At 42.9% G+C, this 17,696-nt stretch overlaps 1 protein-coding gene across 9 annotated transcripts in view; it reads left to right on the top strand.

The window, feature by feature from the left end:
* The window catches only part of CDKL5 (cyclin dependent kinase like 5), a 1,213,679-nt gene that overhangs the window by 168,363 nt on the left and 1,027,620 nt on the right, over positions 1 to 17,696 (top strand). For all 9 annotated transcript variants that reach the window (XM_069204517.1, XM_069204511.1, XM_069204514.1 and 6 more), the window contains exon 2: positions 388 to 467. The gene's annotated coding sequence lies outside the window, so the exon portion shown is untranslated. The remainder of the gene's footprint in view (positions 1 to 387; positions 468 to 17,696) is intronic.

Below are 17,696 nucleotides of genomic sequence, written 5' to 3'. Positions count from 1 at the left end.
CACATATTCATGTCTTTATATACAAAAAAAATCCCATTCCTGTTCGATATGTCAGTGCGTCTTTGATCTTGCTGGTCGCCTAACTCCACCTCGGGTCAGTGGCGTCACAGTTCAAGGGACACCAGAGGTATGATGACTAAGCAAAGTGTATTTTTAAACCTGGTGCAGTCTATTTAAAATGCATCTAAGCTCTCCAGTGCGTTTGCATATGTGAGAACGTGGAGTAATTCGTATTCATTCAAAAGTAAGACATTTTGAATTTATCAACATTGTGACTAAATTATGGGTTAAAGTCCAAATAAGTTAAAGTGCAAGCAATTGTTATCAGTTTTATATACTAGCACGAACCTTGAAACCCTGTTTTGATAACAGTTTCTTTTTACACAGAAAAAAGAAAGAAATGAAAACTTGATGCGCATACTGGAGAGTTCAGTACTGAGACGCGAAAAGGACAGGAGCAGTCTTGTGTAAGTGACCTTTACATTGATGTGAAATTGACGAACAGTCTCAACCCCCATAAATATGCCTTGCAGTATGTGTCAAGGGGGTTAGGTGGGGCGGGTGCACCATTCTGCACGCTACTCTCTTGGTTGCCCTTTATTCACTCTGCTTGCTCCTACGCACGTGTAGATTGGTATATAGTAATGAGCTTCCTACCTTTAAAAACGTGATTTTAACATATTTTTCATAAATCGCTGTTAGAACTACTGGAGTTACCGCAGAGTATATCATAAATACAACCAGCAACAGATATACGTGTCAACTATGAGAGCCACAACGTTAGCCATCTTGGTTTTTGAAATATCATATAGACAGATGTTTATATTTATGTACTTGTGTTTTTTAACTGAGTGGGTATTTTTACCAGAAATATTGTCTAATAGGATTAGACTAGTGGTACATCAGCATTGGCAGCAATGGACCTATACTGAGAAGGGAAAGAGAGGACAGTGCTGAGTGGCATAGGGGCAGTAGAGGTGTAGTTTCAGTATTTCCAGAGCTTGGGAGCAAATGACGTACATTGAGAAGAACATGGGATGTGAACCAAGGTGGAGCCTTTGGTTCTCATTCAGTCCGGTGACATATTACAAATACACCAATGAGTGTTGCTCAGAGAAGTGGAGACCAGCCAGGCAAGTGCTTTACTGATAGTGCCCAAGTAGACTGGTTTTCAGGAGTCTGTCATGACTGCAGCGTAGTGCAGGAATGTAGTGTTGCTGCATGTGTCGTACAGATTTGAGGAATTTGGAGAAAAGGAAATCTGCATCAGTCTATGGATGCCAGATTGGAATGAGATCATTCTAATTTTGGGAAGATAGATTGTAAGTCTTACTGATACAACTGCCTAGGAATTTGTGGGACAAGGGTAGTAGGGAGACATGCTGGAATTTGGCAAATATGGTAGGTGTCTGAAGGAGCTTTAAGGAAGGGGGTGGCTGGGTTTTTGGAAACAGGGGTGTGTGCTTTTGCAGTGTAGTAAATGGGTTAATATGCTAGCCGTATAGCGAATTGCCATTAGGGAACTATTTTGATTGCAGAGGGCATTAAAGGGTACGAGGAGGGTATTGCAGGAAGCACTGAAAGAGCAGGGGATGCATCACATAAGGGAGGAGAAGAGTATGTGAAAGGTGGAGAGGGAAAAGTGAGAGAGTAACAGTTGGTGTGCCAGAGAAGTCAAGATTCTAGGATTTTAAGAGATGTCTGAGAGTGTTCAATCAGTAGGGGTTCAGTGAAAGTAAACTAAAAGACTGAAGGATCTTAGCCAAGTGGCAAGGAGATGTGCAAGGATGACATAAGTGAAAGTGGAGGGCCTCACTTGATGGGCACTGCTATGAGACAAAGTGCATCTTAAAGATTGGATGCAGTAACATAGATTAACATTGTATGTTGTTTGACTTAAAGCTTATTTAGAATCGTAAATATTTTGCATGTTTGCATTTTAGCATGCATTTAGTAGTTTGAATCAGTGGTCGGATTGTGTTCCACAGTCACCGAATAGGACTGTAAAACATTTGTAATCGGAATGTCTTCCTGCCCTCCCTCATTTCCTGTACACAAGAGTTTCAACACGTGCTACTCTTTCTCCCAACCGTCTTTCACTTGGTCCAACAGCAAACGTCTTTACCCATTTCCTGTGTTTCTTCTGTGAGTTGGGGTCGGGAATAGCTCTTTGCCTCGCTTGCCTTCTGAACAGTATCTTTTTAAATATCTTTTTCAATGTGTGATCTAATGCTGAACAATGGTTTTTGTTGATGGGTTTTTCCTCCATGTAATTAATTACGGAAATCTGGTCTATGCCTCTCTTGTCTTCCATTTTGCATGCCACTGACTGCTGATTTCCCGCCATTTAATAATTTTCAACAACTGCTCTCTGTGGGTAACTTGTACCCAGTCTGCATTGCCATACTTGGAAATGCACCTTGGTGAGGTACTTATATTTTTTGCTTTAAATGGCACTTGGGTAATTTGGATATTAAATCTGATCCTGAACAGCAAAGACAATGGTTCCGTACAGCTGTGAGTTATGTCACTCTTCTGTTCAGAAAAGAGATAGTTGAATGCCTACTTGATATCTGTGAAGCCAGGCTTGGTTCCTAAACACAATAATGTTGTATCGAGATCTGGGGGAATTTCTGTTAAGTTTGGGGGTGCTTGCTATAATGTGCATTGTGAGCCATCGGATCCCATTTCTGTGTACGTTACTTGGCAGTGTTTGAATTGTGGTAGTGATAGCAGAAGTTATTGTAGCTGTGATTATTTTGGCCACTTAAAATGGAATTCAAAATGGCTGTCTTGAGTAATGATTTTGTTAATGACACCATACCACACAGGCCAGATTTGTGGAGTGTTTCCCAAAATAAAATACACAATGGACCACAAGATTTTATTTAACAGTGTGGTGAAGGCTGACCTTCCTGGAATTTCCTTGAATTGAATTAAATTAATTTTGGTAAATTATACTTAGTGCATCTTGCACATTTCAATGCAAAACTATTCACCATAGAGTGGGGTATTGCTCAAGGCCCTTTATTTTCCCCTCACAGATTCAATTTATTTGTTAAACCACTGATCCGAAAACCTATATTAAGAGGCTATAGACTCTGTAAATATGACTCGGATACTCAGTTATTTATTTGTTTAGATACAACGTCAGCTTCCCAAATTGAATTTCATAACAAGGTTTGCTTTATTGTGGATTGGCTCAAACCACTCCGAAGTTAAACACAGATAAAACTGTGACTGTTATATGAATTACAAAAACAAATCTCTTGAATTGACTATATTGGTCCGAAATGAGACTAGTACCCAAGCCAAAACCTCTCATGGATAGCCATATAACTATGAAAGCTCAGGTTGGATCAGTGTTATCCAAACACATATTTTTGTTGAATATGCTTAGGAAAAGTGCAGTGCCTCATTCTTTAGAGGCACAAAAAATGATTGTCATTGCCATCCTCAGAATGGACTGTATCAATTCAGTTTGTCACCCTATTACCACTGAGAGCAAAAAGTCACAAAAGACCTTGCTGCTATTCTGCGGGATACAGCACAAATAATACCCTTAAAATCTGATTGAAAAGAGGCTAAATAACTGCGTGGAGGCAATGAGATAGATATGCTGTAATCCATTCCAGGACACAGCCTTTAATACCAGCTTCAAAGAGGCATTTGATAAGGGTATCATGAGGCACCTTGTCAAATGTAGCTGACGGATCCAGAATGACCAGTACAGAAACGCTGTCCTGGTCTGCTAACATACACAAATCATCCAGAATGGAAACCATTGTGGTTTCTGCACTGTGCACAGGCTTAGCGGCATATTTATCAGCATCAATAATCAAGGTTTTTTTTCCCAGAAAGAAAGAAATATGCGTATTGACTACTCTTTCTAGGATCTTAATAGGGACGGGGAGCAATAGAATGAGGTGGAAATAGCACATTATAGCTGTGTTAGAGCTGGGTCTCTTAAGCAGCAGGAGAACTACTGCATTTTCCCACCTTGATTGACACAAGAAAGCTCGAGGAATGTTTTGCAAATTGTATGAAGGATGACATTAACAGGGGAAAACCCCAATTTTAAAATATCTGTAGTGCAGTGATTAAGTGGGATCCAGATTTAATAGTTGTAAGGCATTCTTTGATAAAAACAGATGTTAAAAGATCAAAATGAGACATTGAAGACCAGTTGTCAACTTCAGTTGGGGAGGCATCAGAACCATCTTGGAGGAGGTAGGGAGTTGCAAATATCTGTAATTGTGTCATGAAAATAAAATATGAAAGATTATTGCAAAGCATGTGTGAGGGATCCATACGTGCAGCTAAGCAATCAAGGAAGGAAAGTGATCAAGCAATCTTGAACATCTCTTCAGTAGCAGTATTCCAGCAGCATTATCTAGTACTCTAATTCATCTCTCTCTTCTAACCTTTGTTCTGTTGTCTTGCATGTGTCACACTCAAATATTCTCTCCAAACAACTGTTTCCCCAGCTTCAACATTATAGTGGTGAAAATGCCCCCTCAGTAGACCATGACTTGCCTAACATCTACTTTACGTAGTCATACAGTCACTAAGTTGTCTAAAAATACCAAGTATACATTTAACAGTGAAAGAGTATTTTGCACATTAATGGCAAGTGATAATGATTAGACATAGTAAGGTATGATGACTGGTAGAGTACTTCAGCACAATAATGTACTTGCTGTAGAGAACTGTGTACACTGTATATCACACCTCAAAATCCCTCGCAAGGAGGATTTAACCTTTCACCTTTCCGGAGCTGATGTGTGATGAGTGCTACTTTATGGGGTAATAGTTGCATCTCTTAGCAGAGTGATGAGATACTCCTAAGTATAAAAAGTAATTATTCTATGTACTGGCCATTATATAAAAGGCATGAGATATTATGTTTTGGCTCAAGTGCATTAGAAATATTGCAAGCCACATCTCCCTGAATTTAAATGAAAATTGCTTTTTGTCTATCAATCTCCCCAGTGTTGATTGTAACTTTAAACACCCAAAAGATCATTGTAAGAAAATGGGTTGTTGGGGGAAGGGTAACGCTCTACTCAAGCAGAAGCCACAATGCTTGCAGGGGGAAATCACTATCAAACACTAAATTAACCTGTGCTAAACCTCCGGTAGGTTGGCACAGAGCAGTCAGGCATTACTTTGAGGCAATGTGTAAAGTATTTGTGCAACACTTTAAATAGTAACACAATAAAAACATACCACAAAAGGGATCCCACACCAGTTTAGAAAAATGGAGTATTTAAAAAAAAATAAAACAAGACCATAACAAAAAAATTCAGTCAATACAACCAGGGATGTGCAGGTTTAAAGTTTTTAGTGGAAACAGCCAAAAAGCAGAATGCGTCGGCTGTGGATATCTGGTTGCACCATACAGGAACAAAGTTACAAGTTTAGGCTGAGCGCCACGGAGCACAGACCAGCTACAGAGACCCAGATCGGCCAACTGCACAAGATTACCTCAGGTCCTGCTTGTGAATCGTTGTGATTTTTCACACTGAGAATGCATTGCACATCCATGGCGATGCATCGGTTCCAAGATGTAAGGGGCTGTGATGCGAGGTCCTGTGTCATCGTTGAGAATCCTGCTGACGAGGGCTTGCGATGCAAAGTCTGGCATCAAGGATGTGTTGCGCATTCGAGGCAATACATCAATTCAGAGGAGCTTGTGAGTCTGCGATGCGAGAACCTGCGTCATCATTGAGTCTGCTGTCAACAAGGGATTTGCGCTGCGAGGGCCAGTGTCAGGAAAGCTTTGCACAGGTGCCGGTTCTGACATGGGCTGCAAGCTGAATGCGGAGTCTTTGCATCAGGAGAACACTCACATCAGAGGTAATGCATCGGGGTTGTGCTGCAGAGCACAGGGGATGGGTCGGTTCTGCAGGATCCACACATGGGCTAGCAGAGCACCTTCCGGCCCTCTTGCAAGAGTCTAGGACTGGGATGGCAACACTTGGCAGGGCATGACTTGCAGATGGCAGAATCAAGGTGCTGGTTTCAAGATTTTTTAAGCCTGCTGTCCCTGAGGCTCTATTCAAGAGGCGAGCCAACTAGCACTTGGAGTCACTTTGGGGTCCTGGGTTCAATAGATGTGGGTCCAGTCCTTCTCACCCAGGCAAGAGGGCAGCAGGTTAGCCCAGCAGTGCAACAGTTTTTCAGTGCAGCAGCCCAGCAGAGTGGCAGTCCTTTTAGCAGCACACAAGTGTACTGAAGAGGTAGTGCTGAGGTCCAATATTTCTATCTAGGACCCTTCCTGTGAAGGTGGGAGAATCTTCTAAAAATTCTCTGTGAAGTGCACAGACTCTCTGCCTTCCCTGCCCTGGCCCAAGACCAACTACAAGGGTTATGCAGCCCTCTGTGTAGAGGCAGGACACAGCCTCTCCAAGTGTAAGTAGAGCTATGCACAGCTCTACCCTCCCATCCTGCCTGTGATGGTCCATCCAGTCACACCTATGCTCTCTATTGTGTGTGGTTGTCTAGGAGGATTTTTTATTTTATTTATTTGAGATACCAGGTCTTTGAGCCTTCAGTTGGCTGAACCCTGCCTTGTGGGCGGAGTAATCTGCACTGGTCCATAGTCTGAGACCGAGCCATTTGTATTCAGTATAATTTCTTATAATAATCCTTTAATGTTTATCATGTAATCTAATCTTGATTGAGATTCATTAGCAGCTGAGTAAAAGGTGTAGTCCCTATCAGTAGGGTGAGAAGATCTTCAGATAGCATTTAACTTTAGCATGCCTCTAATTTTCTTAAGGCATTCGCAATCTTTTCCTCATTTGGTCCTTGAATTTCTTTCCAGAGGTGGATCCACAGTCGCCTTAAAATCCCATTATCGGCAGCTTTTTAGACTTGCTTTGTAGTAACCTTTATTTAGTGCAAGTATTGTTATGTTAAATAAATATATTTGGAAACTGCTTGATTACCGGTAGGTGTCATGGCGCTAACTCTGAGATAAACTGGAAATTACAGAAGCCTAATTCATAAAAAGCCAGGTTTTGAGCTCTTACCTGAAAGATAACATTTGGACACCTATATTTCTGCCCTTTTGCACTGGTGTGGAAGGGTGCCTAGTTCATCTGGCCACCAAGATGTTGTCCAGAAGAAAGTCTGATTTTCATATAGGATGACTTCTGTCTTATCTGTATTACATTTTAAACAATTCTTTCCCATCCAGTTACTGACAGCCAGCATGCTGTCTTGAAATCTGGATCCTGTATGTTCACCTTGGTTAGATAATGATATGCCAATTTCCATATCATCCCCCTAGGAAGTGAGTGAAAAGCTGAAGGATCTTATCAAAGGGCCAGTAAGGACACATATATGTTAAACAGTGTGGGGCTAAGCGAGGACTTCTTTGGGACCCAGCAAGATCATGAAAAACGTTCAGAAACAAAAGAATCAAGTGCTACTGATTATAGACTCTCTGAGAGGAAGGACCAAGGCAAGATGACTGCTGTTCCATTCATTCCAATCTTAGCAAGACGATCAATTAGGAGGGCACGATTGACCATATCAAAAGCTGCTTAGTTGAATGGAACTATCATATAATACATTTGTAAATATTACATTTTGTCATGTAGAAATCCCTCTATTACTGCATATTACCTCTCTGTGTCCTAGAGAATGTTATTCACTTTGAACTTCAATGCTTTTCTAATGCAGATGCTCAAGCCTCTAGAATTTATCGTACAGAAACTATGCATTTTCTTTCCCACCCAAGGTTTTTTAGGTTTTCCTGATTCAGTCTTAGTTATGTATATTTCTTGTAGAATAGCTTCATAAGCTTTTAACATCTGTAAATGAGCTACATTGTTTTCACAATTTATTGAGTCGATCATTCTAAGTTAAAATTACATTCCAAACTATAAATGTTGACTCATGTTTTTAATGAACTCTATTTTATTTGTTTCTAGAAAACAACAGTGTATCAATCAAAGAACACGTGCAGTACTTAACTTGCATGCAGGCATTTAAAAAAAAAAAAAGAAATCTCCAATCAGTCATTAGAATGTCAAGTACTCACATCACTGCATCATATCTTCCGATACTTAGGGGGGCATCCCCTAACTTTGTAAATGACTCCTCAAACTTTGCATATTTGTCCATAGCTGTCAGCCATTCATCCTACTGGGATTCAGTCTTTGACTTCCAGTATTTAACAATTTTTGTCTTTGTCATGACAGTGCCTACGCTTCACAAGGTCCATTCCCCTAACTGCGCCAAGTCTCATCCTCCATTCCCAGGAGGGCTGTGCATGGTAAGATGATCGCAAGCCTACTTAGTTTCTTTGATAAGGTGGTCTGGTTTAAAGACTAATAGGTAGTTATCAGAAGGCAATCCCATGCTACATAGTAAAAGATGTCAACCTTCGACCCCACAACAGAAACACTTGGGTGAGGGGACCCTGCCAGCCTGCCACGGTCTCTCTGGGCTAAACAAGTCACGTGGAGGTTATTGAGTTGTATGAGTCTTAGCCTGGCACGGCAAGCAAGGCTTGCATCCTTCCAACCACTCGCATTCAGTTGATCTAACACTCCATCCTATTTATCTTTGAGGTCAGTGAATAGGCTGGTGAGTGTCTGACCAGACATCTATACAGCTTCTAAATTTCTCCTCTATCTAGGCATTAAGGAATACTTTGGCCTCCAGAGGGTTGTATACCAGATGATTAGTTAGGTCTTCTGGATGGCATGAGAAGACATGGTGCAGATGAAGCTATTTATAGAACTGTGTCTTATGCAGGTCATATTTGGCCTGGAACACAGAAAATTATTTTATCTGCCTACCCAGCTGCACTTCCCCAATGTGGAGACTCTAAGGTCCCACTGCCTGAACCCAGCCTGTTGAGCACTGTGCTTGAACCAAGAGCTGCAACACAAGTGTCTCTTGGTTTAGTTTGCCATTCTAGTGGATCCATTGAAAGGCTCTGCACCAGCACTGTGTGAATACCTTGGTCGCTTCTGCGAGCAAATGGAGCATATGATTACCAGGTTCAAGCCCTACAAGGTTTTCTACCCATTAGCACCAATTCAGCTCTCTGCAGGATCCTTCCTTTTCCAAAGAACCAGTCATTCAAAACATGATAATGTGAAGCCCAATAGTATAAATCTCCCATGACCGTTCTGGCATCAAATGTGAACTGTACCAGTTATATAGCGCTAAGAAGATGAGGTTATTTGCTCAAAGGCATTAGTATGCCTCTGCTCACCGACTATTGAACAATTTCTGAGGGATAACTAAGGGAAGAATTTGGAGGGCATAAGGCATTTTAGGCAGTATCATCATCTTGTGTAAGGCCATTCTTCCCAGAATGTTTGGAGGAAAGCCTGCCCATCTGTTTATGTTCTTTTGCAGTTTATTCACCAGTGAGGTGAGATTCAGGATGCAGGAAAGATTAGTACCCAATGTACTGTACACCCTTAGTTATTTGAAACTCTGTGTTTGAACACAGAGGCAGATGTGCCAGTTCACCATCCTGGGACCTTCCCTAATGGGAACCAAGAACGACTTCCCCCTAACCAGATGTCTTGCAATATAATTGAAGGCTTTTAAACAACCTGGACCCTTTATCCTGAGGCTGGCTCATAAAAAGCAGTACATCATCTATGTAAAGAGCAATGCAGTCTTCTTTCCCACTGCACCATTAAAAGCCTTGTACCTAGGCATTAGTTGTAGCCCAAAATGTGCATGACTTTATCACCAATGCGAAATGCAGGGGTGATGGGACACCCATGACGGATGCCAAATTGCATTGGAACAAAGTAGACAGGAAGCTGTTGACCTTGATCTGGGGATCAGCATATACTACTCTAATGTCTGAAAGAAAGCAAGGCTTGAACCCCATCCATGCCAATACTTGAAAGAGAAAGGTCCAACCCAGTGTGTGAGATGCTTCCCTAAAGGCAGTCTGCTTGAGAGCTCTGGGATCTTGCAGAGTATGCCTCATGGCTAGTATTTTTTGCAATATACTTAACTCTCTTAACACTCTGTGTTAATTAAAGGAATTGGGCAGTAGAATGTGCACCGATCCCATTGCTACACTTGTTTCTATATAACCACGATTGTTGACACATCAAGGTCACATGGCAGAGTGCCCTTGGATATCGCTTCCTGCCACATGTGTAGCAAATGCAGGGCCAACAGTGATTTGAATCTATCCTAGGACTTAAGGGGGGAACCCATCAGGGCCAGGCATCTTAACCAACTGCATATCTTAGATGGACCCCGCTCCCTCCTCTGTGATGGGCGAGTCTAGTGTTTGCCTAGGGTCCAAAGTGGGAAGTCCTCGATAAGGGTAGGTAGGTTAGTTAATGCTCTGTAATTTTCTGTTTGACATATAAAGCCTTATAATAATAAGAAAAAGCTGTCGGCACGGCTAGTGACATATCAGGCACCTGACCACCTGGAAGTGGTACATGCAAAATGACTTTAAAAACATAGTCCCTACTGACTAACTTGTAAAGCAATTTCCTCAATTCATCTCTCATCTCATAAATGTGCCTCTTTTACACCATCCTGGCTCGTCTAGACTCATCCAACGATATTGTTGCAAAGTCTGTCTCATAACATCTATTGCTCCTCAAACCTCTATTGTTTCCAACCTGATACACCCTTTTATACCCAGACCACCCCGGAGGAACATTTTAACCTGAGTTAGTGTGTTTTGTGCAAGAGCAGAAATGTGGAAGAGTGACACCTGACAAACTGCACAACAGCCCCTATATTGATGTGGTTGTTAAGGACATCTATATTTCAGGACGCCTTAACCCCTTGGGTGCCCAGGACGAGCTGGTCTCACCCTCTGCATCGGTTGCCCGGTGCGGAGGATGAGACCAGCTCGTCTTGCTGTGGGCCCCCGGGGGGAGCGCCCCCAGATGGCCAAGCACCCCCCTCCCCTGGGCAGAAATGGAACGGGAATCGCTTCCCCTTCCACCCCTCCCCCCCCCACTACCCCCCTGTGGTGTCTGATGATGTCAGCGCGCTTTCGTGCGCAGACCTCATCAGAGACCTTCCTCCCGGCGCTGGAAGCTCAGCTTCCAGCACCGATCGAAGGAGAAATGAAAAAGCATTTCTCCTCCGATCACGTGGCAGGGGCAGAGAGGCATGAAAGGAGAGGAAAGGCCTTTCCTCTCCTTTCATGTCTCTCTGGGCATTTCTGCTGCCCAATCGCGATGGGGGGGGGGGGGGCAGAAACCTGGAATTTTTTTTTTTCATACTTGTACATGAGGGAAGCGGCCCCTTGGGCAAGGGCTGCTCCCCCGGGGGGCAAATACTTTTTAGGACATTTCTGCCCCCCACGGGGACAGATCAACCTAATATTATCAGGCAAATCTGCCCCTTGGGGGTGGGGGCAGAAACCCACTAGACACCAGGGATACATTTTTTTTTTTTTTTTTTTATATTGGGACCGACCCCTTAGGCAAGGGTTGCTCCGGGGGGGGGGGGGGTGTTCAAATTATTATTTGGACATTTCTGCTCAGATTGGCCTCGCGATCTGCCCCCGGGGGGGGGGGACAGAACCCACTAGACACCAGGGATTATTCATTTTTTTAACACTTGCGCATAAGGCGAGCGGCCCCTTGGGCAAGGGCAGAAAACCACTAGACACCAGGGATCTTTTTTTTTTGTTTATTTTTACTTTTTTATGTTTGGGGAGCGACCCTTTAGGCAAGGATCGCTCCCAGGGGGGCAGATTATTTTTAGGCCCCTAGACACCAGGGAATTTTTATTTTTTCATACTAACGCATAAGGGTAGCGGCCCCTTAGGCAAAGGGCCACTCCCCAGGGGGTGGCAAAATATTTTTAGGCCTTTTCTGCCCCCCCCCGGAGGCAGATAGGCCTGATATAATTAGGCGGATCTGCCCCCGGGGGGTCAGAAAGCTCTAGACACCAGGGATATATATATTTTTGTATTTACTTTGTTTTTATGTATGGAGAGCGACCCCTTAGACCAGGGTCGCTTCCCTGGGGGGGCAAATTGTATTTAGGCCATTTTTGCCCCCTTTGGGGCCAGATCGGCCTATTTTGGTTTGGCCAATCTGCCACCAAAGGGGGCAGAAACCTCTAGACACCATGGATTGGTGTGTGTGTATGTTTTGTTTGGGGGGGCAGCCCTTTGGGCAAGGGTCGCTCCCCATGGGGCCACATTACTGTTGGCCATAAATGCCCCCTTGGGGGCAGATTGGCCTATTTTTGGAAGGTTCATCTGCCCCCAAGGGTGGCAGAAAGCCCACCAGAGACCAGGGAAGATTATTTTTTTGGGCCATACCCCCACCCCAAATATATGGGGCCAAAGTTGTTCTGCCCACCAGTGGCCAGATTGGGCAATTAACCCCAATCCACACCCCGGGGGGACAGAAAGTCTACTAGATGCTAGGGAATATAAAAAAAGAAAAGAAAATAGTGGGGTGGTGGTTACCAACCAGTATGGGCCTGGTTATGCCCCCACCCGAACTGAAGGGGTTAACAGTCTTTCAGCTCTCCACCGCACACTAAAACATATTATCCCATGGCAAGCAAGAGGACATTTGATTAGTTTTGGTTTTTGTTTTACATTTGGGCCATGAGAGCTTGGTAACTCTCAAAATCGTCCCACTTGGAATGGTGAGGGCTGCACTTTTTTTTTACCTTGGGACGCTGCCATGTAGAAAAATCCACAAGACCTAGATACATCTGAAAACTAAACATCTAGTTCAGTGGTTCCCAACCTGTGGGCCGGGGATCCCTGGGGGTCCGCGAAGCCTCCTCAGGGGGTCCGCGGCTGCCTAAAAAATTTAATAATATTAGGTCCCAGCTATCAATAATGACTCCTTGAGGGTCCCCATGTTCCAATAATGATTCAGTGGGGGTCCCCGGGCTCCAGTATTGATAAAATGGGGGTCCACAGAAGTCAAAAGGTTGGGAACCACTGATCTAGTTGATTCCAGGGTGATGTGCTTCACAAGCACCCGCACCATTTCCTTACCCACAATGCCCTGCACACCTGCAACTTTGCTGGAAAGCACACATTTTTCCCACATTTTTGTGATGGAACCTTACGGAATCTCCAGGAATCCACAAAATTTCTACCACCCAGCATTGTCTCATCTATACCGATAACATTTCTGCTGCACTTGTCAGCCTAAAAATGTTTTTTTAAAACAGCCCTTTTGGACCCACTTTGGTTCCCCCTTAATTTCGAAGTGTTTTTGGCTCTTCCCTGTCACAACCACTTGGCCCACCTACACAAGTGAGTTATCATTTTTACCGGGAGACTGAGGGGAACGTTTGGTGTGGGAAAAATTTGATTTTTTTTTTTTTTTTTTAGCAAAATTTGAGGTTTGCTAAGGATTCTGGGTAAGAAAACGTTGGGGGGATCCACACAAGTCACACCTCCCTGGACTCCCTTGGGTGTCTAGTTTTCAGAAATGTCTGAATTTGGTAGGTTTCCCTAGATGGCTGCGGAGTCCAGGCCCAAAAACGCAGGTACCCTCCCCGCCCCCCCCGCAAAAACAGGTAGTTTTCTTTTTGATGTGTCCAGATAGTGTTTTGGGGCATTTCCTGTTGCAAGCACAAGGCCTACCCACTCAAGTGAGGTACCATTTTTATCGGGAGACTTGGGGGGGAATGCTGGGTGGAAGGAAATTTGTTGCACCTCTCAGATTCCAGAACTTTCTGTCACCGAACTGTGAGGAAAAAGTTTTGTTTTTTTTGCCAAATGTTGAGGTTTGCAAAGGATTCTGGGTAACAGAACCTGGTGAGAACCACACAAGTCACCCCATCTTAGATTCACCTAGGTCTCTAGTTTTCCAAAATGCACAGGTTTGGTAGGTTTCCCTAGGTGTCGGCTGAGCTAGAGGCCAAAATCCACAGGTAGGCACTTTGCAAAAAACACCTCTGTAAAAAAGGACGCAAATTTGGCGTGGGTAGCTTATGTAGACAAAAAGGTATGAGGGCCTAAGTGCGCCCTGCCCCAAATAGCCAAAAAAAGGCCTGGCACCTGAGGGGGAAAAGGCCTGACAGCGAAGGGGTTAAAGGAGTCCGTTTTCAACAACATCAACAAAACCAAGCCACGACCAAACTTCCTTACGGGAGGTGGTATTCAAATGTAACATCTCAGTGATACAGAAGGAAGGAGCAGGATAATAATGCATGCGTTTGGAGCCCTTCTGCATTTGAAACTGTTGGGGGGGGGGGGAATGGTGTAACGTTCTATACAAGGACCTGGGGGAAGCAGTTTGAGCCAATGTGCAGTTATTGAAACTGGGTGTTCTGACAGAAAGCAAATTGATCACCTACCAACGGGCCTCTGTTATTTTCACATTTGCAAATACCTTTCTATCCAGATTTCTGTCTCTATAGTCCCTTAAATACTGTAGATTTCAATGAGTGTATGATATTCCCTGAAGGCTAATTCAATTGCAAAAATAGTGCTTTCATAAGCTGTTGGAAAACAGTGATAGCTCCTTCGAGCAGATATCCCCAATTGGTTTACATGGTGATGGGTGAAGACACCCATCCTAAGCATAGCAATATAGAAACTGGAAATTTTGTTTGCCAGTCTTATCACTAGGCAGGGTCCATCTGTACAAATCAGGCTCTTAATATGGTAATTCAGATCTTCTGAGGACCGAGTTTACTTAGTAGACAATACCCCAGGCTGTTTACCCCAACCCATTAGGTCTAGATCGAACTCGATAGCAAAATTCAGAATACTCCAAAATATGACTTTCAAATGTCATGCATCTATATTTTTCAACCACTTCTGAAGACTTTTCCTCGTCTGGATTTAGTGTGCAGCCAGATCCGATTCTGCAAGTATTCACTTTAGGAATAAGTAGCTTTGAGGTGTTTTCTGGAAATGGTATAGAGATGACCCCTTACTTCGTACAGCTGTAAGGATGTTATCCATCACATGTTATCTGTTCTGCCAGACAGGCACTGATGCCAATTCCTACAAGAATCACACGTCCACCATGTGACATATATGTGTAAATAAAGTGCCACGAGTTCACGTTTACAGTAATAGCACACTGAAGCATATGTAATACATGACAAAATGATATACGTGTGTGTGTGTGTATATATATATATATATATATATATATATATATATCTCACTCTCTTACTTATAAATATCCATGGATTAGATGTTTATGGTTAACTAATAAAACGGTTTTCCTCACTTTTCCAAATAGTTTTCTTCTGTGGAGATGATGGGAAGTATTATTAAATACAGGGCTGTTGGTCTCAAATGTGTACCCCTGCAAAGAGTGGCTTGTCACCAATGTAAAGATGTGAAGAGACAGTGAAATCAGCATGTAGCAATATCATTATCACAAGAGCAACTCACTCAGAAATCTCAGGGCATGACGCACTGAAACACCCATAGGATTGTACATTTACATATATTGTACATAGTCCCTTAAGGAACAAGCCGGTGTGTGGTGCTGCTTGGATTTTCATAGCAGAATTGACCTTCTGTTGTAAACAGTAGGAAGCGTTTTAGTTTTCATATGTTGCCTGGCAGAGCCAGCTATTCATGCCAATTCCTACGAAAATCTATTGCCACCATCTGGCATGTGTATTTATTTCTAAACTCCCAACTGTCTACTTCTCTAGCTAAATACACAGTGAAGTGCCACTTTGATTCCAAGAACCGCCAGCACTATGGGTTCCTAATTGGATTCTGGCAGTGGTGAGTCACAAACCTTATGAGCCTGTGGCCCTCTTTTAAGATGAGCTACCCTCCTAGGAAACCCACCTCTTGTAGTATTATATCTCTGTGGACATATCAGTGAACTTTAGTTCCTTTTTACATATGTCCTGTCAATTTACCCTGGTGCATACATGCACTTATGCTCATTTGAAATCTAGGCCATCAGAGGAGGCCCTTAGCAATGTCAAGAGTCCAAAGGTTCTACAGTGATTCAACTAAATGGATGAGAGAATGAATGCTTTCTATATCTGAGATATTACTGAGGTTGTGATATAACACATGAAAATGTAATTATTTGTCCTTCTTTCCTTACAAACGTTTGTCGCAAGGCAGGTGATCATTATTTGTTTTTGCTTCCTACTGTTCTGGGAACCAACATGGTAAAGCATATCTACTCTGTTGGCAAGCATACGAGCTAGAAAAGGAACAACTAGCCGGAATTATTCAGCAGACTTAATATACAAACAGTAGACATGCATCACTGACTGACGGTTCATCCAAACATCAGAAAATACTAGGATGGTATGTTACTCCATGAGACTAGATTTTATTTGCCAACAAAACAGTTCCAAGTTACAGCCATCCAATCGTGTCATGCTTCCTTAGTGGCTGGACATCCATTATAAATAGACTATGACTTGCTTACCTGATATCTTTAGTGACCCTCTATGGACAGAACTGCGAAGTCTTGTGTACAGTTGTATGTCATATGTGCCAGGTCTAATGTTTCTCACCAAAGACCTGTGGGGTTTTTCCAAACCCTTCCTACACCTTGATACCCAGGCTCTATTATGTATTCTTAGATTCAAAGGGGTACAGTGCCATTTTAATATTGACAAACTAACTACGATGGGCCACTTTTCACTTTAATTGCCAACAACCCCTGCTTTGATGAAAGTCCTCGTTAAAGAAATCTTTTGTCTACATGGCCTGCCAGATGGTATAGTGACTGATAGGGAAATCCATTACATCCCGGAATTCTGAAAATAACTCCTAAAAGGTGTGGGAAACCTTTATCTGTCGGTAATTTTTCACCCAGGGACAGATGGGCAGACCGTGAGGTTGAATCAGTCACTTTAACAAAATGTAAGGTGTTTTTTGATGTCACAGCAGCAGGAATGGGAGCAGGGTTGCAGTTGGCCGAGTTTGTCAGTACCAACAACAATTCATTACACAGTGCTTTAGGCTATTGTTTATTCTTCTGCTTCTATGGTGTACGTCCAAAAATTGTTCTTTTATATGTCCCTTCTGTTTAGGGTCCCTCAGTACCTGCTGTCCTCCATTCCATTTGTGCTGTCAGATATGGGCCATTTTCCATTTACAACAGGCAATCATTAACTACAAAAAGTATGCAGACAAACACATATGCCCTGCCCCTTAGTATTGCATAGGAGGTCAGGTGTGACTCTCTTCCAAACACCTGAATATTCCTTGTTCCCATCCTAAATTCATACCTTGTTTCCTATGCCCCTTTAAAGTCACGAGGTAGGTGCAGCAAAACTGTATCTTAAATTGTCCTCACACTGACATATATAATCTGTATTCCAATGCCTCTAGCGTTAAGCCTGCAACTTCACAAAGGCCTGCATCTCTTCCTCCTGTGTTGATGGACAGCGTTTGAGGTTAGAGCTATTTTAAACTCGAGAATTTCTTGAGAGCAGATACAGTACCTGGTAAACTATAAAGGATATGGTGCAGCTCTGAATTCTTGGGAACCTGCAGAGTTTGTACATACTCCTAGAATCCTACCTAAGTTCTGTCTTTCTTTTTTTAAGGAACCTTGTCCAGCCTCTAAAGTGAGGGATGTGGGGTTATGTTTAGGGAGGGTGTTGTGCTGTCAGCAATGTCAGGAACATGCAATTGAGGATTATGACACAAAAGAAAAGCAGGTAACAGAAAATAGGAAGGTGGCTGCTTGGTCGATAGGTTAGCAGTCTGGTTGCAATTATATTTATATTGCTCTTACTAC

Source organism: Pleurodeles waltl, chromosome 8 (genome assembly GCF_031143425.1).
Source record: "Pleurodeles waltl isolate 20211129_DDA chromosome 8, aPleWal1.hap1.20221129, whole genome shotgun sequence".
Taxonomy (NCBI): domain Eukaryota; kingdom Metazoa; phylum Chordata; class Amphibia; order Caudata; family Salamandridae; genus Pleurodeles; species Pleurodeles waltl.
This window is presented reverse-complemented; position numbering and strand designations above follow the sequence as displayed.